The 27,241-nt window shown below is 36.4% G+C and overlaps 1 protein-coding gene across 1 annotated transcript in view; it reads left to right on the top strand.

Annotated features, from left to right (window-relative positions):
* The window catches only part of LOC131434802 (ankyrin repeat and BTB/POZ domain-containing protein 2), a 257,444-nt gene that overhangs the window by 69,178 nt on the left and 161,025 nt on the right, over window positions 1-27,241 (top strand). The window lies entirely within an intron of this gene.

Here is a 27,241-nt window from a genome sequence, read left to right as displayed (position 1 = left end):
CGAAAAATGTGTAGAACAGAAGAAGCGAGCAACAACAAGGGCCCGGAACTTGTATTCGTGTCTTTTGCAGTGTCCGGATGCATGCGTTTTGATGGACGATGAGACTTATGTAAAGGAGGACTCAAAAGCCCTTCCAGGTCCACAATACTTTACTGTCGTCGTTGGGGAGTATGTGAGCGACGCGGACAGGTCGATTCAAGTGTAGAAATCCAGTCGAAAGGTACTGGTATGGCAAGCAATATGTTCCTGGGGTTTGAAGTCAACCTGTTTTTACACTACCGGGACTATAAATGCAGAAATCTATCAATCTGAGTGTCTCCAGAAGAGATTGCTGCCTTTATATAATATAAGAAGCATAGTACACCTTCACTGTTTTGATCGGATTTAGCGTCGGCTCACTATGCAAAACCACTCTAAATTGGCTTGCGGAAAAGGGTATAAATTTCGTTGAGAAGGTAAGGCAGCTGGGTGCATGCAGGAGTTCAAAAAAATTTGGGCTCAAGCGTCCAAAAAATGCGATGCAACACTTGTCCGGAACTTGATGAAGAGCGTTCGATCAAAAGTTCGAAAATTCGTGAAGGAATAACTTAAATTTCATCCGTTTTCCATTATGCTCAAGTTTAACCTCATACAATAAAGGATCAATTTTTAGTTTGAATAAAATATCGTTTTTTATCATAATTTGAAAGAAATATTTGTAGATAGCTTATTTTCGATACACTCCTTAAATATTTAATTAAAATTTATGACTTCAGTCGGTGTTGAACAGTCGTTCGCACCGCACGCGTATAGCTCTTGGCTCCTGGAATTTTTTTCTGGCTACCTAGAGTTTCATTGATTCAAGGCTTCAGTCTTTTTCAAGGCTACCTGAATCACTAACTAAGTGACTAAGTGATAGAAAGAGTGATATTAGAGTGACTAAGTGATACAAAGAGTGATATTAGAGTGACTAAGAAATTAATCAGCCTTTTTTAAGGCTAGCTAGGAGTCTAATCGAAGACTAATTTAGCCTAGTTAATTTAATTTAAAATTTCATTAATTTCAAAAATGCCTGCGTCCAACCGGAAAGGCAACAAGCCTAAGGCTAAAAATAATTCAATACGGAATAAATCACAATCCGTTATTCAACATTTTTCTAATAACATTCACGATCTTATAGAATCTGAATGTAAAAATAAAAGACAACGGACGGATTTCCCTTCCGTTGATCCTATGCCGTCTAACAATATTTACGAGATTCTTCCTGAATCCGATTGTAGCGACATAGAAGAAAATTCTTCAAAAATTCCCAAAATGGACGCTTGTCGTTCTGGGAAGAAACATCAATCTATGCCACCAGTGACGGTGATGATTTCCGACTTCAAAGCATTCCGTACTGAGCTTTCTACTTTTCTCCCGGAAGTAAAAGTCTCATTTCAAATCGGACGAAGAGGAGAATGTCGAGTCTTGGTGGATGGATTGGAAGATTACGAACGTCTTATTCGATATTTGTCCGAAAAACTTCATAAATTTTATTCATATGATATAAAATCAGACAGACCCTTCAAGGCTGTCTTGAAAGGATTATCAAATGATCAAAGTATTGATGAAATTAAAAATGAACTAAAAGAATTGCTTGGTTTTGCCCCTTCCCAAGTAATACTTATGAAAAAAAGAGCGAATGGTACTTCTAAACCACGCTCTGGAATTTCCCATGAACTTTACCTAATACACTTCAATCGAAGTGATGTAAACAATTTGAAAACTTTAGAAAAAGTACGTTTCATTTCCCACATTAAAATTCATTGGGAACATTATAAACGGCATAATCGTATTGCTAACTTAACGCAATGTCGTCGTTGCCAAGGCTTCGGTCATGGAACCAAAAATTGTCATATGGATATACGGTGTTTGAATTGTGGTAAATCGCATTCGAAAGACGTTTGTCCAATGAATGAAACCACTGATAAATTTTCATGTTCAAATTGCAATGGAAATCATAAATCCAATTATTTGAAATGTCCTGTCAGGGAAAAAATTTTAAACGCTCGTTCGCTTAGACAACAAGTCAAATCAACGACCTTAAATTTACAGAACATACCTGAAAATTCTTCTAAGGCACCTGCCAATTCGTCTTCTAACGAAAACAATTTATTGACAGGTAGATCGACCTCGTCATCATCTTCTTCTAATGTCAGTTATGCTGGTATATTAGGTAGAAATCTATCTCCTATTTCTTCTAATGTAAATAATCAAAACACAGGACCGCCTTGCAGTTCTTCTTCTAACGAAAACAATTTATTAATAGGTAGACCGGCCAAATCATCTTCTTCTAATGGCAGTCTACCTACAAATATTCCTTCAATGCCATTCGCTTCTTTAAATGAAGTCGATTTAGGCGATATAACTGAAAATAAAATGATCTACCTACAAGATCAACTTTTTCAAATGATCATCCAAATGAATTCGACTTCATCACTTTTTGAAGCATTTCAAATCGGATGGAAATTTGCAAATAATATTATAATGAATTTAAAATTTAACAGTGATGTTAAATAATTATTTGAATATTTTAAATTGGAATGCTCGATCTTTGAAATCGAGTGAAGATGAATTTTATAATTTTCTCAAAGTTCACAAAATTCATATTGCCATTGTGACAGAAACTTTTCTTAAACCAAATGTAAAATTGAAAAGTAATCCACATTATGTGGTTCATCGATTTGACAGGTTTACTGGAATTGGTGGTGGAGTTGCCATTTTTGTCCAACGGCAAATTAAACATCGAATTTTACCTTCTTTCAATACTAAAGTTATTGAAAGCTTGGGAATCGAAGTTGAAACCATTCATGGAATTTATTTCATCGCTGGAGCATATTTGCCATTCCAATGCACCGGCGAACAATTAAATTTCTTTAAAGGCGATTTGCAAAAACTTACAAGATATCGATCGAAATTTTTCGTAATAGGGGACTTAAATGCTAAGCATGTCCAGTGGAATTGTAGGCAAAATAACAGTAATGGTAAAATACTTCATAATCAACTCTCAGCTGGTTACTTTACAGTTCTTCATCCCAGTAATCCTACTTGTTTCTCTTCCGTGAAAAACCCGTCTACAATTGATCTGGTTCTAACAGATCAAAGTCACATTTGTAGTGATTACACATGCTGATTTTGACTCAGATCATCTTCCTGTAACATTCAGACTTTCCAACGAAGCTATAATTAATCCAATTAGTTCTATTTTCAACTATCATAGAGCTAATTGGTTTGATTACAGATCTCACATTGAAAATCATGTGGATCATGAAACTATTTTAGAAAATTCTGCGGACATCGACACAGCAATTGATAATTTAAATCATTATATTATCGAAGCTAGAAATCTTTCAGTTCCCAAAGCTCAAACTAAATTAAATTCTCCTATCATCGATGACAATCTTCAACTGCTCATTCGGTTGAAGAATGTTCGTCGACGACAATATCAACGTTCTCGTGATCCTGCTATGAAAAACATAGTTAAGGATTTACAAAAAGAAATTAAACATAGATTTACTCTTTTGCGAAATGAAAATTTCGCTAAAGAAGTTGAACAAATTAAACCATATTCTAAACCTTTCTGGAAACTTTCTAAGGTTCTTAAGAAACCTCAGAAACCAATTCCTGCTCTCAAGGAAGGAAATCAAATACTTCTTACAAATGGTGAAAAAGCTCAAAAGCTAGCTCAGCAGTTCGAGAGTGTACACAATTTTAATTTGAACGTTGTGAGTCCTATTGAAAATGAAGTCTCACTGAAGTATGATCATATTTCAACCCAAGTGTTATCACACGATGACATTATTGAGACGAATTTTGATGAAATTAAATCAATTATTAGGAAACTCAAAAACATGAAGGCTCCTGGTAATGATGGAATTTTTAATATTCTTATTAAAAATCTTCCCGATGTTGCCTTGAGACTCCTGGTTAAAATTTTCAACAAGTGTTTTTCATTAGCTTACTTCCCAAAAAGATGGAAAAACGCTAAAGTAATTCCTATCCTAAAACCTGATAAAAACCCAGCAGAAACATCAAGTTATCGCCCAATTAGCTTACTTTCTTCTATCAGTAAACTTTTTGAAAAAATTATCTTGTTAAGAATGATGACTCATATAAATGAGAATTCAATTTTTTTACCAGAGCAGTTTGGATTTCGTCATGAACATTCAACTACTCATCAACTTGTCAGAGTAACGAACATGATAAAATCAAATAAATCTTCTGGGTTATCCACTGGAGTTGCTCTTCTAGACATAGAAAAAGCATTCGACAGTGTTTGGCACAAAGGTTTAATAGCAAAAATGTCTGATTTCCAGTTTCCTATTTATTTGATCAAAATGATTCAAAATTATTTAACTGATCGTACTCTTCAGGTTAGCTATCAGAATTGTAAATCTGAATTGCTACCCGTACGAGCCGGTGTTCCGCAGGGTTCGAGTGTAGCTCCAATCTTGTATAATATTTTCACTTCTGATCTTCCAAATCTACCCGTTGGTTGTCAGAAATCGCTATTCTGTGACGACACAAGTCTGTTAGCCACAGGTAGAAATCTAAGAGTGATCTGCAGTCGCCTACAAAGAAGTTTAAATATTTTCAGTGATTATCTGTCAAAATGGAAAATTAAACCAAATGCAGCAAAAACACAATTAATTATCTTTCCTCACAAGCCAAGAGCTTCATTTCTTAAACCAAACAATAATCACATTCTCAAATTGAATGGCTTGGAATTGACATGGTCTGATCAAGCTAAATACTTAGGTTTAACGTATGACAAAAAACTCACTTTCAAGGATCACATTGAAGGAATCCAGGCAAAGTGTAATAAATATATTAAATGTTTATATCCTCTTATAAACAGAAATTCTAAGCTCTGTCTAAAAAACAAGTTGTTAATTTATAAACAAATTTTCAGACCAGCCATGCTTTATGCGGTTCCAATTTGGTCAAGTTGTTGTTCCACCAGGAAGAAAACGCTTCAAAGGATTCAGAATAAAATTCTGAAAATGATTTTGAAGCGTCCTCCCTGGTTTAGTACAAATGAGTTACACAGACTCACAAATATAGAACCATTAGATGTAATGTCACATAATATTATAAGCAAATTCCGACAAAAATCGATGCAATCTTCAATTGAATCGATTCGCTCTCTGTATTAGTTAGTAAGTTAGTATATAAGTTCCTTTTCCCCATTACACAATACAAGTAGGTTTAGAATTTTCCCTACACAAAAAATCTCAGAATTGCGGAAGCAAATGATGTCTTCATGGTAATAACCAAATCATATATATATATATATATATATAACAGGGCTGAAAAGTCACCACTTGTGGCTGAACACCCAATTTAAATCTTAATAATTTAATTTTAACTCATATTCCAATAAATAGTTATTTAAAAAAAAAAAAAATTATGACTGTGACCGAGAGAATGTTATTGTAGTGGATTCCTTAACGTTTACTGTCATGTAATTTCAGTCGCACATGTCTAAGATTTGTGGAGAACGGAGAACATCTTCTAAATTTGTGGTTTATATTTGTTGATGGCAGTACAAACTTACTTTGGCTATACAGATTTCGGTATCAGGTTCCGAAGGTAGCGTTCTAAAATCCCAAAACAAATCTCACATCAATTTCTCAAAGATGACTTGATGATTGGGAACAGATAACAGTTCAAGGAGGCCGAATCAGGTGAACAAGGTGGATGGGCAAGTAATTGGAACCCTAAACCGTTGATTTTAACCATGTTGTCGGGTAATCATTTTGTTCTCTGGTGTATAATCATGGATCCAGCCAAACATGTACTCGAAGTGCACTTGCGTTTGTCTTTTTAGTACTAAGTAAGTATGTGCGGGATCCAGCGACAGGATAACTTTCTCATCTGCACAGACTTGCGAAACTTTGGTAAACTGGGCGAACAAATTCCGCCATTTTTCGCTTTCGATTGATAGAACTTTTTCGTACTGCGACATATATTCTCGAACATAATGATTATGTACAGGTCATGTACACGCACTTCTATGACATCGTCCACCACGTAGACAGAGATTTTGTATTTAACGGTGTCATATTCGACACTATGCACCTAGTTGTTAACCGAAGCCTATGTAATTGCATCTCGTTCAGGTTTAATCATAATGTAAACAGATTTAGAAGCCGAGTTGAATTGAATATACGAGGTCTGTTCAAAAAGTTCCCGGAATTTTTTAATTGCGCGCGTCTGGAGAGTCCGGTGGTCAAATTTTTTTTTATTGTGTTGGTACATATGTCCCTAGGGGCTGTCCATAAAAGACGTTACGCTTTTTTTGACGATTTTTGACTCTCCATCCCCCCTTTGTCACAAATTGTCACAGTAGCAAAGACGCCCCACCCCCCCTATGTCACATGTCACGAATTCAAAATAAATAAAATTCATCTCAATACATTCTCAATATGTATGACAAACCATACAAATATGAGGGAAAAATCGATTTATTTCATGCTGTCATTAGATTAAAAAATATCCCTAAAACTACAAAATCATCGGAATTATTTTATTAATATCAATTATATAAATTAACAAAAGTATTTGGTTGGAATTGATGAAACATTTAAATCATCTGTTTTATTCCTCCTAGGGGTACACAGATATATTATTGTTTTAGGTAAAGAATAATATTTCCTTAGTGTAGCATACAGGGCTGAGAAAATAAAGACCAAAACCTCATCAAAACGAGATCACTGCCGGAGAATCTTTTCATGATCAGTTGATCAGTGAATTTTGAATCACATCGATCAATATCGGTACTGATCTTCCGTCACACAATGGGTAGTGATTTTGAGCTAAAATGATTTATGATTTATGTAAGTTCAATCATTGGATGATTCGATAAGCTTTGATGTTGGTGGAGGAAAATCACTATAAGACATGACATGATCTACGTCTGAAATCGTTGATCTCCTGCCCTTTTTCAAATGGAGTACAATTGAATAAACTGTATCAGAATGAGATAAGAGAAATTCTTATGATATACTAATATCAATGCTAGAAAATCAAATTACTACAAAAATGGTCAGTGCATAACTTAAGTTAAACCGTTTGAAGGTATCTTTTTCTTTTTTACTCATATTAGGCAAAATTTATTAATTTCGCTAATTTATTCGCTCCTCCGTGCACTTTTGCTGATAACAACAGAAATGATTTCCTGCATCATTTATTTCCGAAATTTTTGTCTTGGTGACGTTGGGTGCTTCCACGTGGACGATTGTGCTTTTGTATCGACATCATAACCGTACACCCATGTTTCATCACCAGTTACGACCCTTTCAAGTAAATTTGGATCGTCGTTGACGTCGTTTAACTGCTCCTGAGCGATGGTAATGCGTTTGTTTTTTTTTATCAAAATTCAGCAGTTTTGGAACGAATTTTGCTGCCACTCGTTTCATGCCCAAAACATTTGAAAAATTATGATGGCATGAGCCAACTGATATGCCAACTTCATCAGCAACTTCTCTAATAGTGATTCGGCGATCATCCATAATCATTTTTTCCATTTTTCCCACATTTTCATCGATTATTGACGTGCTGGGTCGACCGGAGCGTTCGTCGTCTTCAACGTCTTCGCGGCCATCTTGGAAACGCTTATACCACTCGTAAACACTTGTTTTTTACATAGCAGACTCACCGTAGGCTTTCTGTAACATTTCGCACACTTGGTTACACTTTATTTCATTTTTCACGCAAAATTTAATACAAATTCTTTGACTCTTCAATTCTTCCATTGTTTAAACTAACAAAAATCGCCGAGTTAAAAAAAACACGTCTACTCCAGCCGCTACAAGACAGAATGTAAACAATGAATACAGCGGAAAATTACACTATACATTAGGGACATATGTACCAACACAATAAAAAAAAATTTGACCACCGGACTCTCCAGACGCGCGCAATTAAAAAATTCCGGGAACTTTTTGAACAGACCTCGTACTTTGATGAATTGTTCAGAAGGCCAAGTTTCAGGCTTTTGTAAATCATGTTTGTCCATTTCCTATTATCTCTATTGTCCACTACACTGCATTGTCTTCGTTTCTGTCGTCTCGACCGTAACCGATTGTCGATTGTGTTGGATGAAGTGTGAACACGAACTGAATTTGATTCGTTTTAATATACTATAACTTTGTACCCTTCCACTATTTTTCAAAAATTTACTATTGCTTGTTTTTTATAGAAAATGTAATAAAAGAAGACATTTTTATTGCAATTATGTGATGATTCCATGATAAGTAGAAGTTTTATTATTAATTATTATTATACTCGGCTTTAACCTTTATGGCCATGAAAAGGTTTTTGGCCGGGTAATTGTAGAAAGTAATTCCTATTACCGTGCACATCGGACGCGAATCATTTTCGCCCCCTTCAATTTCTTTTCGACAATTGAATCTAGTTCATTTTTTTTTTGGAAAATGTAATAAATTTGACTTAATCATTGAAATTATGTGGTGATTCTATGACAAGTATTATTATTTCTATTAACTTTTCGTATGGCGACGATCCGACTATGATATGATGGATTCGAAGGAAAACTTACAGAACATATACAAGTGGAGCTGTATAATTACCGATCTTCTGTGTGTCAAGTGGGTGATTACAGGTAGTGATCGTTAAGATTGAATTCTTGATTTTAATGGTATAGTTGGTGAGATTGTTATAATTTGGATGTGTTTTGCACTTTATGGAGAAAAACAATTCTTCATTCTTATTACATGGCCGTATCGCTAGCTTACAGCGATTTCGAACGGGCACGGGCCGGATTCGGGTTCAAGAGTTGGCTTACCCGACCATCTCTATCGTTTATCTTTTCCTGTGAACGATTCAGATGGGGGACCGCTAAATTGGAAAGGACATCTTGGGGAATGCAGTATAAAGCGCTCCTCCTCCTTTCAGTATGTGAATTCCTTTTCGACCCCAATCGACCATTACCCGCAACCTAATATTGCCAATGGCATTGTGGTCAAGCGATGCAATTTGGTGTCTCAAACGAGAGTTCCCTATTTGGTTGCTCTCATGAACTCGGCACTCCGGAATTGTCGTGTTGAAGAATGATTGTACCATTCAGAGACCTAGATAACTCCAATGAAACGGTGGCGATATGTTCGAGTTTTCCGAAGAAACAGGCGATCATTTGCTTCGAAGAGCTTTGTGCTCGAAAAACTTTTGTTGAATTTGGCTCGTCTTGAAGCATATATTGTTTTGTATAGTTTCGATCTTAGACATAGATCCATGATTGAATGATTGAATTCGGGGAACTACGGAAACACTGTGGTGTGGAGCACGCATACCATTTAAAACACTCAACTATACCATACTGATGACAGATTTGACGTATTGGAACGAGTGTTGCATATCTCAAAACTTATCAAGCAAACCTCGTAGCAACAATGCAGTTGTTGTGTTGTATGAATTGTCACTGTTCATCGATACAGAAATCGGGGTATTTGACGTCAGTCGGTCCATTATCGACCCGTTACTCTAGAATTGGAATCGTATTTCAAATGAAATTCAATAGCAATCGATCCGGTTCCTTTTGAATTTATGTTTGTAAAACACCTTCCGTGAGTGTGTTATTACTTTTTGGAACTGTCTACCATTCGCATCCCAGATAGTATCACCTTTCCTTAAAATCCGAACAGTATACTTTTCCCATATTCAACACCAACGATTCGTTAAAATGCTATTGAAATGCAAATTCAAAATAACAGTTTAGGCAAATTCTTCGCAACACCATTCGCTTGTTTTGATTATCTCCGGTTGAAATGGCTGTATCCCATAGGATAAACACCAACTGTTTTGGGATAGCTACCCAACTGGCGACCATAACATAGCTTACGGGCACCTACCGGCATGGCTAAAGGGAAAACGGAGACCAGCTCGCCACTGGCGGACAGGGACCTAGTGGAACGTTCGATTAATAAATAAATAGCTACGTGGCAGTGCGGATTAAGACGATGCTGGCAAGAAGCAAACTAATAAAACAAATTGCCCAACCTTCTGCTGATATCCATTTCGAATTTCTGGCTCCACGCGAAAAGCGAAAAGCTACCAGGCGGAGGAATGCAGGTCGTTGGTTTTGGGTCACCGAGTAACTTGATTTTTCGAAAGCGGAATTTGATAATAAATTTGTCGTTTGAAAGAAAAAAAGGTTGACTTAATTCGAAATCAGACCGAAGCGAAGTCAAATCATCGAAAGTGCGATAATTTTGAAATACCATAACAGTGAAAAAAAAAACGAAAATTCGCAGCAACAGACCGGAGCTTTACAATTATGAAATTAGATTTTCGAGACTTTCCGGACCAGTGCTGTATTTTTGTCGATTTTTGCTTTCAACTGTTGCGCGGAAGTAGAGCTGTAAGGCCGACGCGCGAACAATTACCAATGAATTGCTCCAGTTCGGCAACAGGGGTAGACGCGAGTCGAAAGTAAAAACAAATAAGCTAATTTACGACGATGCATAGTAATTTTGGATGCTGAATGAAAGTGTAAATCTGGGGTACAACTGGGCGGTCTGCGTCTGGATTGGATCTTTAAATGTGTGTTGATATCGATTCGCCTGGAATATGCCTTGGTTTCACTTTCAACCATGCATTTGCCGTTGGAGGAAAGTTGTTTCCGGCAATCTAAATTACAACTGGTCTGGTACTATCCTTAAAGTGGAAAGATACTCAATAGAATGGTGTACTGTTTGCGGAACCGACATCGCACCACAATTCACTTTAATGATGCAATCTCATCAATTCTCTTATTTCAAAGATCTTAGTTAATCTTTGACCATTTGTACGGATGTGAGGCGGCGCTGTTGGAAGTAAATTTCATTGGAATTATAGGTAATATACTTCATTCAAAAGTATGCTGCACTCATCTCAGTCATCATCAAGTCTTCGCTTAGTAAGAGGCTTCGCATGTTTACGACATTGAAATTTTTTACGAATTCAAATCTTTGTGAGAATTGGTAGGTGAATCTTTTTTTTTGTTTGTTTTTCGACGGATATCATATGGAAAAGCTGCTTTAAAAAATTACTATTTTCCTAGTGAATGTTTGTTTTCTATATTTTTCGATGGTTTTCAATTATAACCAACATTTGAAAACTAATCTATAAAATAATTATATCAACGTTTGAAGTGGAAAATTACTTTGACCTTAGCAGTCAGCCTAAATAGTATGATTAGGCGCAGGCTTGGAGGAAACATACAAGGTGAAAACATATGCATGTAATTTTACTAATTTGATCGATCTGATTCCACTCAAGTTCACCAATTATCAGACAATAGACGAGCGCATTTTGTTAGGTAAATTACAATCATAATTTTGACAGTTCATTAAAACCTGTAAATAGGACGCAACTTCCACATCCGTTTGAAAAGAATTAGGAATAGAATAATGCTAATATATAATCAAAAACATATCTGTAACTTTCTTAAGTTAAAAAAAACGCATTCATGCGGTCAATATTTAATTATCATGTAACTACTCTGATCAACCGCATGGTCATAAATGACCATGGGCTTGCGGTGATCGCACAAACCAAGCCATATGAAAGGGAAATGAAATGCCTTCATAACTGAGATCTAATTGGTAGAACACGTAACAACCTTCCATGCCGACAGAATTAGGTAATAGAATATAATTTCGTTAATTTTCCAATCGAATTAGACAAACGATTGAGTCGTTGAGTCGTGGTAGCCGGAAAACTCATAGCCTTTCATTTATATATGCTGCCTTTTTCATGCCGAATTATTTGATTGTTCGGAGTTAGAAAAACTAATAAACGAGCCGATTTAGAAATGACAATGAAGGTCTGTGTGTACGTGTGTGTAGAATATGTGGGTGTGTGCGTGTTTCCTTCCCCTATTATTGTAGGAAAAACAAACTTTTGGCCGGAGCTCCGGAGATCTCCAGTGCTATATACCATTCAACTTAGTTTGAAGAGATAAAAAAAATATCCGCTCAATTTCCTCGTTTAGTCGATTTCAAGAAGCTTAAGCTCATTTCAAAGCTACTGTTGGTTCAATGAGTAAGCGGACACTTTCGGTTTCGGAGATTTAATGATACAAATGACATTAATGATATAACACTATTTGGAGTACACATTAATTCGGTCCGTTTTTTGGGGTCAAGAACGCATTTATTTAAAAATAAAAATAATCTAAAGATTAATTGAAGTATCGGCCATAGCTAGTTACTACTTTTTCCCTCCTCTCAGACTCAATTTTCGAGTTCAATTTCGAAAAAATATTTCGTCCTTTGAGGTGACCCAAACTTGAAACCAATTTTCGATTTCAGTGAAAGAAAAAATCCGATGACCTGTCAGATCGTACTGCATGCGTCGGAACATCCAGTAATTAGAAGGAACAATGTCGGGAGAATACGGCAGGTGCGGCAAAATATCCCACTTGAGAGTTTGCAAATATTTTTCACTACTTTTGCGACATGAGTCTGAGCGTTGTCATACAGGAGCATAGCGTAGTATTTTTGCCTTTCTCTATACAAAGGTATTAGAATTGCTGGAAAACCCGACTTTTGAACGGAGCCTCGGAGACCCATAGTGTTATATACCATTCGACTCAGTTCGACGAGATCGGAAGGTGTCTGTGTGTGTGTGTGTGTGTGTGTGTGTGTGTGTGTGTGTGTGTGTGTGTGTGTGTGTGTGCACTTTTCGAAGATATATATATATATATATATATATATATATATATATATATATATATATATATATATATATATATATATATATATATATATATATATATATATATATATATATATATATATATATATATATATATATATATATATATATATATATACGCGCTCAATTTTCTCAGAGATGGCTGAACCGATTTTAACAAACCTATGCTCGTTTGAAAGGTACTGTTGGGCTATTGATCAAGTTCGGAGACCAAATGGCTGTGACGTAACCGACAAAACACGTTGTTTTTTACCGCTCTAATGTATATAAGGGTGCCAATATTTTGGGATCACCTCTAATTTCGTAAAGCACTATTGTTCAGAAGTTTAAGGATCTCGAAAAAAGTACTCATGCAAAATTTGAGCTAAATCGGACATGGCTAAGGGGTGCTGCCCAGCGGTTGAAGTTTGAAAATGTTCTATCTTGAAAAAGCAACATAGGGGGAAGTACATGAAATTTCCGAAATTTAAAAATTTGTTTTGATGCCAAAAATCTTAAAATTGCATGAAACGTCGAGATTTAGTGTTATCTCAAAAAAATTTTTTTTTTTGAAAAATCTTTTTTTCATCCCCAGTAACAACTGTAAGATGTAAAAAACTGTTTATTTGTTGCCTTCGAATTTCGCAAGTGCAAAATCGCCTTTCAATACCTCGGATGACAGTTTCATCCATCTCTAGTTTCAAACATGGCTTCGGGTTCGCTGGTCCCCGACGACTAGGAACGACTAATATCGACAAAGGGTCTAGTCTACACAGCTGCGTGGACTTTCAGCAGAACAACGTCGAAAAATTGTGTACAAATGGTGCACAGAACGCGGACTGTCACTGAAAAAGATAGCAAAAATGGAAGGAGTAAGTGAAAAAGCCGTGCGAAATGCAATCAGGAAGTTCGGTGAGGATAACACCATTGAGGATAAATCAAAAACGGGTCGAAAAAAAGGTCCTGCTAACCCTCAGTTGGATAAACGTATACTGAAGGCGTTCGAGCAAAAGAAGGAGGTTTCAGTTCGGGATGTGGCCAAAAAAGTGGGCAGTCAAATGTTCTTCGTGCTAAAGAACGTTTGAATCTTCGAACCTATAAGAAGCAGAAACAACCAAAACGTAGTCCGAAACAAGAAGCATCGATCAGGCCGAGGGTTCGAAAGCTATACAATACGATTCTTGCAGGAAATTTGAACTGCATAATCATGGACGACGAAACCTACGTGAAACTCGATTACAAATCCTTGCCGGGACCACAATATTATACGGTGCGAGAGGGGCAAGTGATAAACCAGTCCGAGACATCGATTGAAGTCTAAAAATTTGGTAAGAAAGCTATGGTCTGGCAAGCCATTTGTAGCTGTGGTAAGATTTCGAAACGCTTCATCACCACTGCTTCAATGAACAGCGAAATATACATCAAGGAATGTTTACAAAAACGACTTCTACCCATGATTTGAAGCCACAAGGGTCCTGTTGTCTTCTGGCCGGATCTTACTTCTTGCCACTACTCGAAATCAACGGTATAATGGTATACTACCAAAAATGTCGCTTTCGTCTCGAAAGACATGAATTCACCAAATTGCCCACAACTTCGACCAATTAAGGAATTTTGGGCATTAACGTAGGCACATCTTAGGAAACATGTCTCGGCAGCCGAAACCATTCAACAGTTCGACAAAGATTGGAAAAAAGTGTCAAAACTTGTCGCCAAGAAGTCTGTACGGAATTTAATGAGGAACGTTCGCTGGAAGGTGCGCCAGCTGGTCTACAATGGCTAAGTAGCAAATGTTGAGAATGATATTCTAATAATATTATCAGTATAGCGAATAAAATTTGAATATCTAACACTTGTGAATTATTTACAGCGAAATCAAAGTGCGTCCATACTTTCTGGGACAGACTTTAATACTCTTTGTTGACCGTTTGGTCAGGCGGAATGAATTCATGGCTTCCCTTTTTCGATGGTATATTTTTTGACTTTCACTGAATACTCAATGCCACTCAAATATTTGCGTTGTCAATGGATTAGAATCCTCAAAACACTTCTGCAACATTTTTAAATATTCCGTGGCCGAAATTGAACTTGAAAAAAATATCAAGTAATCTCGTAATTCATTTTTTCCATAGTAAAAATAGTCAGCCAAATTTTTCGTGTCGTAAACAAACAGCTGCTAAGCGCACACTAATTGACATATCCCGCTCAAACTTAACAGGAATGAAAAAGAAGGTTGTACCAACCTAGGAAAACAGATTTATCGATTGGGTTTAGGCGCGCGGTTTAAATCGACCAGTCCGGGTCAATTCTGATCAGAAGGTAATCTAAAAAACTGTTATGGTAATGTATAGTTACGATATGGTAAACTTTTGAAAGAATTTCGACAAACCGAAGTTATTTTTGACATCCACTCATCGAGCTAAATGATGTGATCGGATTTGCACATTCAAATATTAGTCAATTCAGTTTATTCAAATATTAAAATATTATAACAAGTAAAAATTATACTTATTTTTGCTATACACATTTGAATACAATGTTTTGGAACTGACTGGATGTTAAATAGTATAAATCCATCTACAAATCATCTAGTTACGGTGTGTAGCAAACGAGAACATACTTGCTATATTTGGCATCAGGAATCAGATCAAATTGGCTCAAATGACACGTTCCCCTTGATATTTGAAGATTTGTGCCTTGCCTCCAATTTTTTTTAGCATCATTTTCCCGATATCTAAGAGGGAAGGATTGAAGGGAAGTTGTAAGATTTGGACTAGGAGGATGGGGAAAATTGACGACACAAAAACACAAAAAAGCAGAAGTAAATTCTGCACCCCTAAGGGATGCTGAACAATCTGCTGTGGATCACATTTAGTGGAAGCAGAAGTAAATTCTGAACCTCTACGAGGTCCCGAACAGTCTGCTGTAAAACCTATTTAGGTTTGTTACTATGTGCGTTCTTTGTGATGAACGATTAAACACAGTTAATAGAACCTCCAACCCCCGAGAGGAATTAGAGATTTTACAAAAGCGACACTATTCTGCACTCTCGGAAGAATGCAGAACGATTCGCAGTATGTACGAGCAGAAGTAAATTCGGTACCCCATAAAGGATGCCAAACAATCTGCTAAATCCTATTTAAGGTGAATACAGAAAAGATTCATTCACTCCAAGAAGAACGATGAGCCATTCTGCCTATAGCTCCTTATCACATTGGGTGAGAAACGAGAGAATATCCTTTAGTTGACATGTTTGGATGCAGCCCAAGAACGAATCCTCTGCTTCATACAACCAGTTGAAATCATTCGTTGCACCAGCTCTAGCCAACTCATCATTGCCGATTGTATTCCACACTGAATCGCGTAGATATCTGCTTCGAACACAGTACAGTGTTTACCAAGTGGATGAGACTGCTCTAGCCTCATTTCACGACAGTAGAGACCAGTACCAGCACGACCATTCAACAGAGAACCGTCCGTATAACAAACTATATGTTCATCATAATGTCGTTCCAAATAACCAGTCAACCATTCCTCACGAGGAGGATAGCTCACATTTAATGTTTTGAAAGGAAAGCTGCATGTCTCAATAGGAGCGAGTAAATACTCATCCCAGGTAACCATTTGAGACCACAAGCGAGTGTGGCTAGTAGCATAGTCTATAGGGTTACTGTTCCAAAGCCCTGTAACCATAAGACGGTATGCATAAGATAGTGCTTCTTGTTTTAGGAACACGTGTAGTGGTTTAATGCACAGTAGCGCCTCTAGAGCAGCAGTAGGAGTTGTCGTGAAAGCTCCTGTCATCGCCATTATGACCATCCTTTGGAGATAAACTGTCGCGATTTCTTCTTTCTGCCACCATACAAGACATTCGTATGCTAAAATTGGTCTAACGGTATTCTTAGCCAGTTGGGAAACCGCTACCTACACTACACGGCTATCTAGGCTGCTCAGAAAGAGAAGTTGACATTGATGGACAACTTCCATGGATGGTCGAGCAGCCAATTCTGATCAGAAGGTAATCTAAAGGACTATTATGGTAATGTATAGTTACGATATGGTAAACTTTTGAAAGAATTTCGACAAACCGAAGTTATTTTTGACATCCACTCATCGAGCTAAATGATGTGATCGAATGTGCACATTCAAATATTAGTCAATTCATTTTATTCAAAAATTAAAATATTATAACAAGTAAAAATTATACATATTTTTGCTATACACATTTGAATACAATGTTTTGGAACTGACTGGATATTAAATAGTGTAAATCCATCTACAAATCATCTAGTTACGGTGTGTAGCAAACGAGAACATACTTGCTATATTTGGCATACCCGTATACTGCAAACCGAGCAGTTGACTTTTCATGGTGGAGATACGTAGGGTAAGGGCTCCCTATTTCATCTCATTTGTAAGGACGTCGCCTTCAAACCTCGATTTAGCCACTAAAATCACTATAACTATTTCATATTACTGCTTCATTCGCCTTGCTCCACATTGAGATTTGATTCACATTCCTGGGAAAATAAAATAATGTTCATAAAACAGCAAAAAAACACTTATGAAATGTTCACTACTCTGCTCCTAATTTCATCTCAATGAATTTTTATCCATCCTATCGTTGATCCTTTATTCATCCTATAAATTAGCAATGGCGACAGCAATCAAAACAAAATATTCCACTATTACACTCTCAGGTTCAAAATGTCAGAATGCTTCTTAAAAAGGGCCTATTGCCAACTATGAGACAATATACGATATTTTTAGAACCAGTTTAAAATCATTTCAACGTTGAAAAATTTTTCAGTCGTTTCCGTTACCTTTCGCTTTAAATTTAAAATTTTACTGCAAAGTTAATTTGGTGAACTTTAAATAAAAATAAAACTGTGATTGTTACTATTTATTCATTAGCCCTTCTTAAAACAAAGTGTAGAGCCAGAGATGCCATTTATACATATTTATATGTATTGTATAGATTTTTGCGTTCGCATACTGGTTTAAATCAAAGTACCGATTTTGTAAAGATTTCCTAAATTTAATACAGATTTGTACAGGTTCATAGAAAGAAAGAAGTAAAAAATTAGACTTTTCTCTCTGAGTATCTATTAGTATTTGATTGCAGTGATTCTTTAAAAGTTTATTAATCAACGGACAAATCACATGTTAAAGTGGAAATCTTTTATGTAGATAATTGATTATGAACAATGACAAACATTTATATTAAAATTTGAAACCAATTTGAACTATTTAAAGCCAGATATTATCATAGAATATGTATTACGTTGCATAGAAAGTCTATATCTGGTCTATCTGTTTTCACTAATAAAATGATGTTAACAGATTTTATTAGAGAAAACAGATTTAACATCATTTTATTAGTGAAAACAGATAGACCAGATATAGAGTTTCTATGCAACGTAATACATATTTTCTATGAAAATATCTGGCATCTCTGTGCACAGCCGATGAAACACACACACTTCTCAGCGTTATGTTGACGTATAGCGGAATGAAACCAGTGCTACTAGATTTGCCACAATGGTTATTTCAATAGTATTTAACATGCTCTTCCTGGTAATATTCGAAGCCAAAACAGTTATATTGAAATATTAATATCAATAATATAATTAAACTAATGTCACGGATACCAAAAAACATACTTTTTGATGAGATTTTGAAGAAGAAAAATAATTTTTGTTTTGTAACATTATGAGATAATATGGCAACTTTGCGAAACCAAATGAGATGAAAACAAAGCGCAATCAAGTGAACTAAGTGAAAAACTTTCATTTCATATTTTTAAAGACTTTTATTGTTTGTTGAGTAGTTTTTGAAGTATTAAATCGTTAATTGAACAAGTAGCAAGTGAACATTACTAATTATGAAGTCATCCAGCATTCAATGGTAGTGTAATTGTGCGAAAAAGTGATCATGTTTTGAGACGAATCGATTAGTAGATAATCAGAAACATGACGAACTGTAAATCTTGAGACGAAAATGTGTCCTAAATTGAAAAGTGAGTTTATTTTAAATGAAAAAAACGATAACCGAAGAACTTAAAACCATTTCTTTCAATAGGAAAGTGTGACAATAGCTTTTATAATCATTTTAAAACATTTCACAGTTTGGTTCAGGTAGGTTTTAAAATATTATTCATGTTCAAAGTAATGAGGTGAAGGGATGAGATGGAAATAGGAGCTCAGATGAAATAGGGAGCCGTTACCCTAGATGATATATTTTGCATCATGAAACGCATCGATTTATCAAACTAGCTCTCCAACAGGCATAAAACCTCCTCATCTTTTGCATCAACAGATTACAATCATCCATATGATACATTTTCCTTAAATCTATGTCTAAACTAATAAAGCAGTAACTCGAGGAACGAATTCTTGATAACAATGTATTCCTTATATCCATTATTGGCTATGCAAGGGGTTCGTTATATCCATAATTGGTTCTAGCATAGGGAATCCGAAGAATAAAATAGGTTCGAATAATACGCACTCGAAACTCCTTCGGTATTTTTTTTCATCTTTTGACGAGCTTAGAACAGCCCAACTACGGAACATTCTAATTCTACTGATATATCAACACAAATAAACATTTGTTAACAGCAGTACCTTGAGGTATCGTTAATTTTATCAGCTAACGAGGATGGAACAGCTGACATCGGTAAATCAATTTAAGTGTGTGGTATCGAATGCCCAGTTGTAACAGTTGTAATAACTTGGAGCCATCGATTTGCGACTGAAGGCGATTTGCCACAAATTAGAAAATATCGGACAGATAATGAATCAAGACCAATCAGTTTCGGTAGGTTTAAAGGATGTCTCCATGGAAGACGACGGAGAGTGAATCGGACTATTCACAGGACAGCTCTAAAGTATTTAACAAAAATATTTATGAATGAAAACTATCCTCAATTTTGGGTATCAAAAGTCAGAGCGACCACTTGCACTTTCATTAGTCATAAACGAAACGAGAACAGTACAGATTTTCAGTTCATAAGATATTTTCAAGAAATCGATCGATTCCACTCCTAACTTTTTGGGCTGCTACTTCTGGAAATCAATGGGATCAACATAGTTACAAATCGAAGCGATCTCCCTAGTATCATTCATTTGATTCAATATGCAATTTCAACTGATTTCTGATAAACCACGAGAACAACGATTCTACTGACACTAACAATCCTTGCAGGTCGTGGCTCGAACATATGACAACTGGCTTGTAAGACCAGCACCCTATGCATTGAACCACCAACCCGGGTGCATTCCTTAAGGATTACTTAAGGTTGCTTTTCGAAAATTTATTTCCACACTTTGGCATCATTTTCGAATGGTTCCTTTTGTTTTGCGCTTATAGCTTAAGATTTGGCGCCCTACTGTATTCATTCTTCATTTTAGTGCGAGACTTTATTATCCGGTTTAATGTTTGATTTTAGCTTGGTCACTTCATCGCGACTAGGTAGAAAAACTAATGCATGTTTGTCCAAGTTACAAATTGAGAAATGTAGCTGAAAGTTGTATAGACGAACTCGATTTCCAAGAAATGTCCGGTTTTGCTCCGCACTCTCTGAAATTTTGAATTTTTGGTTTAGTGAATCGTGACTTTCTAATGCTTATTTTATAAAATCACAAATTGAGAATGGTAACTGAAGGTTGAAACAACGGTATAGATAACTTGGATAAAAATATAAATTTTCAATTTCCTGAAAGTTCGAACTGATGTAATTTTAAATGGTGAGTAATAACAGAATTACCCGAAAGTTTCGATTCCGTTATCAGCCGTGCTCATGGAACGCCTCATAAACCAACATTATTAGTTTCGAATGCATGTTTCACTAATGTTTTCTGCAGTAATAATAAAACTGTACTCTACGGCGTCCTATCTATCCGTAAGCGTTCGAGGCGGTATAACAAAACTAATAAAAAAATTCAAAGACACCAACCGACCGAATTCCTCTTCATGCCATGAAACCAAAATGGCGTTCTACCGGCTGTAGCTAGCAATCGGATGATAATGGCATCAATGCATCGTTTATGGCGATGATTATTTCACCTTCATTCGAAGCTCTTAGCCGGCTTAACTCCTTTGCGATGTGCTTCTGTGTTGCGCGAAACTATAGCCCCCTTGAGCGACCGACTATACTTAGGAACGACCGGCAGCCGTCACTTCAACAACCAACGAAGCAGGATATAATCGTCCACCGCCGGAATCGTTTGAATGCTGACTTTTGTTTATTGTAAGCCGAACCGCACCGTTCAATGAGTTAAGTGATTTGGACTCCGTCGATCGAAACTGTTTCCCGTTCGTTTGGTTGGCCCATTGTTGAAATTCCTTTGAACAGTTCCTCATCCCTCGGTAGCAGGTGAGCGGCCGCATTTTTACGAGTTTTTGCTACCGAAGTTACCAACCCCGGGAACGGCTGAAAAACTGGAATTCCTTTTTATTTGCAGCTAAGCTAAAGAATAGGTGATTTATGGAAACCAATCAGTTTTATAATGAAGCAATAAAAAAAGGATTGTTTGGGCAGCGAACTTTCTCGTGGCTGTGGCTTACGAAGAATTTGTAATGATGAACTGCAAATTTCATAGCTGATTTACCTTAAGAGTACGGTAAATGCATGCTGCAGCGGTGAATTTATTTCGATTACATGTTTCGAGAACAAAATACTTGCGTGCCTATGCGTACAGTGAATAGAAAATCTGATAAACACATTTTTTCTTTACTCTAGCAACAAACAAAGTTAATGCTCAAGATAAGTTGGAGTTCAACGTAAGTCGGCTTCCTTTGCATAAAGCGGTTCTTCAAAACCATTCTTCTTAAAAGAAATATTTAGCAGGTTTCAGTTGCAACTAGCCGACGACTGTTTTGAGGGATAGAACTGATAAACTGAGAGTTGACTGACTATGCAAATAAGTCGGCCAAATATGAAAGATCTTCCTTGCCCGAGGCGGCTATGTTTAAGCCAGGGAACGTTGAATGGATGGCATTATGATCCAACCGTGTTTCCTTGACACAAATAAATGTTTTCGTCTCACAGTTTTACGTTCCTCGCCTGGCCAATAGCAGCACTTGTGAATGGAAGTTCTTTTTCAATGAGGTGTGCTTCAGAATTTAACCTTCTTCGTTTCTTTATTGCTATCGAGGAGAATCTCTATGATCACCGTAACTACACAAAAGATGGAATTTTATTGCCTATGCGCTGCAGCTTTTGTAACCTATTATTCCACTTTTTGGTTGTGATAGTTGAGATAAATATGACGAATTTGTTTCAATTATCTTCACAAGCCAACAAATTATTTTAACAGTGGGGTGTACCACAGACAGTTATGAACTGGCTACAGAATAAAAGAAACGACTAAAAGCGCAGCTCTTACCGACCGTTTATGGTCCCTCTTTTATTGTTTGTTCATGTATTTGGACCCTGCATCGAAAATTATAAGTTTTTTTGGAATAAATGGATGCAGCCAGATTAAATAGTAAAAAACGTTACTCAGAAGGAACCACTGTTGTCATTCGTTTCTAATGATCAAGTTTATATGTCACGATTAAATTCTTTTTAATTCAAAGAAAACTGATTTTTTTTCATGAATACGTTTATTTCATAGGCATATACATAAGTTTTTCTTCGCCGTGGCATCCACAATACATAGTACTTTAAACCTAATACATTTCGAATATCATATAGTTATGTTGGTATTCATTAGTTAATCTAAACACTGTTTTTATCAAGCGATTTGCTATTATGAATTACATTAAACAAAATACATTTATATTCTATTTTTTCGCGTTTCGCCTTTGGCTCATCAATGCTTAAAGTAGTTCAAAATGAACTGCCATCTCGTGCCTTTGCGTCTGCTTAGCGGTTTAAGTTGAACTGCTAGGCATGAGATGACAGTTAAATTTGAACTGCTTTAAGCACTGATGAGCCGAAGGGGAAACGCGAAGAAATAGAAACAAAATATGTGCTTTTTGCACAAACAAACAAAACCCCTGAATGTTTACATTTATTTTGTACATGATCTAATAACTAGTTAGGTTTGTTTGTATCAGTTCATCACTTTTATTCATATAATAAAGCTGGCAATTGGTTGAACTCATGGAAGAGAAATGGGGTCTAACATAAAATAAAATTTAAATTGGAACTCCAAATTTCATTAAGTCGAAATGATAAAGAAGTTTCATGTATGTAAGGTCACGAAAGCAAGAATGTCTCGAATTGGGACATTAGATAGTCTACCTTTGGTACGCAAGGAAATTATTAGTTGAGATCTGACATCACGATACTCCACGCATATCCAAACGACATGAACAATATCGCGATAACCTTCGCAACAAGCACAATGATTAGTCTCGGAAAGTTCAATTCGAAGGAGATGTGCATCTAACGTGTAGTGATTGGACATGAGTCTGGACATCACACGAATGAAATCCCTACTCACATCCAGTCCAAAGGAAACTGATAATTGATAAGCATTGTGTGTTATACCAAATCAGTATATTTTTGGGATTCATTCCAGGTCGTTTCTGGTTCTAGGCTAGAACATAATCTCAAAACTCTGATCATGTAGTTTAAGAGTGGCGAAATTGTTGAAATCGGCCAAATTTTCCGAGTGCAGCGCTCTTAAACTATTCCATTAGCGGAATACTATTGTCCGGATGGATTACCGTAAGCTTAATGGAACGTACAATGAACAACTGCATTTAAAATTCCAACAAAAGCATAGTCGTTCTTATAATGCCAATTCGCTGCTTGCTAGTGTGAAACAGAGCCAAACGCGAATTCGGAAATTACCTACAAACCAGAACAATGAAATATCATGTCCGATTCTCGACACCGATTGTCACTATCGTGATCACTCGAAGAGAGTATTGGTTAAATCTCATCCCGTGGAATATCAACATAGTGATATTTTATAATCATTCAAAATAATACTGAACATAACAATATCCAGTGAGGTGTTTGGTATTGCAGTAATTTGGTATGGCAAGTGCAACGACCACAGCGAACACAAACAAACATTCAAACACTGCTCTTTCTCGAGACATGCGAAATCCTGCGCTCCTGTAACTTTTATAAATAAATTTATGTTAAATTTCGTTTAATTTTTATTTTCGCCGTATTGCCTACAGGAAGCTCTAAAAATAACATAATAAATTTGATTACAAACTGACTTCCGACATCTAAAGATTTGATTGTTTTATAATTTTTCAACACCGATCTGGGGTAATAATGGTGCGATAATGTCCTTCCCAGACTCTTTTTTTTTCATTGAGCTAATTTTTGTCTCAAATTTAGGGAATTCATTCGGGTCCATTCAGAGTGATTCGAGAAATTAACAAAAGCGAACTTCGCTTATTCGGTAACCTTCTCAGAATCAATGTACTTGAATTTGATCATTGAATGCAGAAAGTTACTTATACCTTTATTTGATTTAAGATCTTGCTCAATAAACCTAAATTTGTTGAGCAGTTCGGAACTCCGATCAAAAGTCAGTTTAGTCAGTTGTGTTATATTATTTCTGACGTCTCAGGCGTAAACGAATGTAAATAGTGCAAACTTTGCGTCTGCTTAGCGGTTTAAGTTGAACTGCTAGGCACGAGATGGCAGTTCAATTTGAACTGCTTTAAGCACTGATGAGCCGAAGGCGAAACGAGAAGTAGTAGAATCAAAATATGTGCTTTTTGCACAAACAAACAAAACCCCTAAATGTTTACATTTATTTTGTACATGATGTTATAACTATTTAGGTTTGTCTGTATCTAGGTTCTAGGTGGATTGAGCACGTTTTATTTTGAAAATCAAATCCCATACCTCTTAAAAATCACCATTTAGTTGCAGTCGCATGTAATTTGTACAATCGGTTTCCTCCGTGAGATATTGATCACACAATCAATCAACAAATACGTACGATTATAGATATTCGGAAGTGTGGAGGAAGCATACCAGTTTTATTCGTATTCACGTTATCTAGTTATATCTCTGACATTACCCAACCGTCTTTTATCTGATAGGCAATTGATCGTTGTGCATTCGAGATTTCTCTGCGTGTAGTGAAATACACAATTTGAACAACGTAATTTTACTCAAGTAGATGCTTACACTAAAGACTGTCCCAGAAAGTATGGACGCAACCAATAACCGCTGCCATTTCGCAATGGTTCAGAATCTGTCAATTTTTATGGCTGCGTTCTGTTGTTTACACTCTTCTCTAACCACTTAAGCAGTTGTTTATTCGTTTTCATTAGTTTTTTTTTTCTGAATGCGTGGACTTTCAGCAGAACAACGTCGAGTAATTGAAAAAGCCATGCGAAATGCAATCAGGAAGTTCGGTGAGGATAACACCTTTGAGGATAAACCGAAAACGGGTCGTAAAAATGGTCCTGCTAACCCTCAGTTGGATAAACGTATACTTAAGGCGTTCGAGCAAAAGAAAGAAGTTTCAGTTCGGGATGTGACCAAAAAAGTGGGCACTTCGAAGTCAAATGTTCTTCGTGCTAAAGAACGTTTGAATCTTCGAACATATAAGAAGCAGAAACAACCAAAACGTAGTCCGAAACAAGAAGCATCGGCCAGGCCGAGGGTTTGAAAGATGTACAATACGATTCTTGCTGGAAATTTGAACTGAGGGTTTGAGGGTTTGATGCTAAAATATTAAAAAGCGAAGTGATAAAAAAATGTCCCCCCCTACTAGGTGGAATCTGTTCTGCGGATCGACGAAAGAACCTATCCTGCGAAATTAACCTTTCGGTAAAGTTTCATCCATCGGAGTAACTCTTCTGGAAAAAAATTTTTTTCCTCAAAACTGTTTCTTGCGAAATAACCCTGAACCTTTTGTGTCTGAATTTATGAAATTATGAAAAATTGAGAACGATAACTGGTAAACTATCTCAAATCTTCTAAATAAAGATTCTTTTCTACATGTAACACTGTCTTTTGTGTATAACTTTAGATTGGATTGGGAAAAGTCGATGAAATTTTGGGAAAAATAAGCTTAGAGTGTAATGTTTCGTTAAAATCCGTCAAATGGTTATCGAGGTGCCAACTCGATATTTTAACGTAAAATTTACACTGTAGCAGCCTTTAATCAAGAAGATAAATTTAATGTTAGGCAACCCGTAGTTTTTTTAATCCACTCCCGAAATGAAAGAACGAATAACCGTTGCTCTCTTTGAAACTCATGTTTCCTAATTGGACTAATGTCACTCTGACGGATAGAAGAAGAAAAAAATAATGAAACTTCCCTGTTGCTTGTGTTGCAAACATCCGTAGTGCAGGTGAACAAGGTGGTGAAAACGTGAAGACTGATTTCAATTAATGAATTGATGAATCGTTCAATTAATGAATGAGGGGACGGGTATAGTGTGATGGGTAAGTCGATGCCCTTCACGCAGCCCGCCTGGGTTCGATTCCCAACCCAGCACATAGGGTCAGAAAGTTTTTCTGGCCCAAGGAGGCGAATGACCTTAAAGTTAAAACCTCTATAATCGAAACAAAAATAAAAAAAATTAATGAATCAATTTAATTATGCAATCAGATTCTCTGAAAATCTCAAAGCTCTGCAACTAAACATTTGCCGGATTATGTATTTTTTTAACAATTTCAGTGGGGGAAATTAGACAATAAACTTGTATGATTGTCAACCTTTTATTAAACATACCAAGCTTTAATGTGCACCTTGGAATGCTAACCCATTGCATAAGTGAACAGCTCACTAAACATCAACTAAGTACAGTAAAATTGCATTCATCTAATAATTGGTGGACATGAATGACCTCTATTCAACCTTTAGTTACCCAACATTTTGACGTCGGAGTCATTTGCGCTCAACTGTATGCATTTACTTTACCCCACTTGAAATATACGAGAAAAAACTACACGTCAATAATTTACGTGCTAAGAAATACAAAAACGTGCCAAATCCTTTTCTTAACCAACATATAATAAAACCAAACGCGAAGGTAGGCACTACCAAACTGTCAGTTTCGCACTGCCATAATTTTGTACTTCCCAACATGGCTAAAATAGCACCGATATTTCGAGGCAGCAATGAAATTACCAATCGGTATCACCTCAGCACAGCAACCCAACACGGAGGGCCGTCCGAGCCCAGTAATGACCTCTCTGCGTCGAGACATGCAAATTACACAACACCGTGGCATTGGTCGAGCACTTTCTGTCGATGGCGTCATTTTACCGAAAACCTGCTGGCAACTGTATTCAGATGGGTACCAAACTGACATACAGAGAGAAGTGTGAACAAAAATCTTCGATCAATCCGATGGTGGAAAAAGCTTTAAATTTAATGAATTGCCGTAGGTGCATGCAGCGCAGATAACTGCACGCACTGTTCGAGCATCGCACGAAGAATAATGGCAGTAACACAAAACCTTGAAAATACTCCTACAAATTGTATCGTATCGAGATGATCGTATTCATCTCCTTGTTAACGAGTAAATTCTGTCAAGGCTGCAGAGTATGTGGAAAGGATGTAAATTCGATTTTTATTTT

This window comes from Malaya genurostris, chromosome 3 (assembly GCF_030247185.1).
Source record: "Malaya genurostris strain Urasoe2022 chromosome 3, Malgen_1.1, whole genome shotgun sequence".
NCBI lineage: Eukaryota > Metazoa > Arthropoda > Insecta > Diptera > Culicidae > Malaya > Malaya genurostris.
The sequence above is the reverse complement of the archived record's forward strand: the minus strand, read 5'-3'. Positions and strand labels throughout refer to the sequence as shown.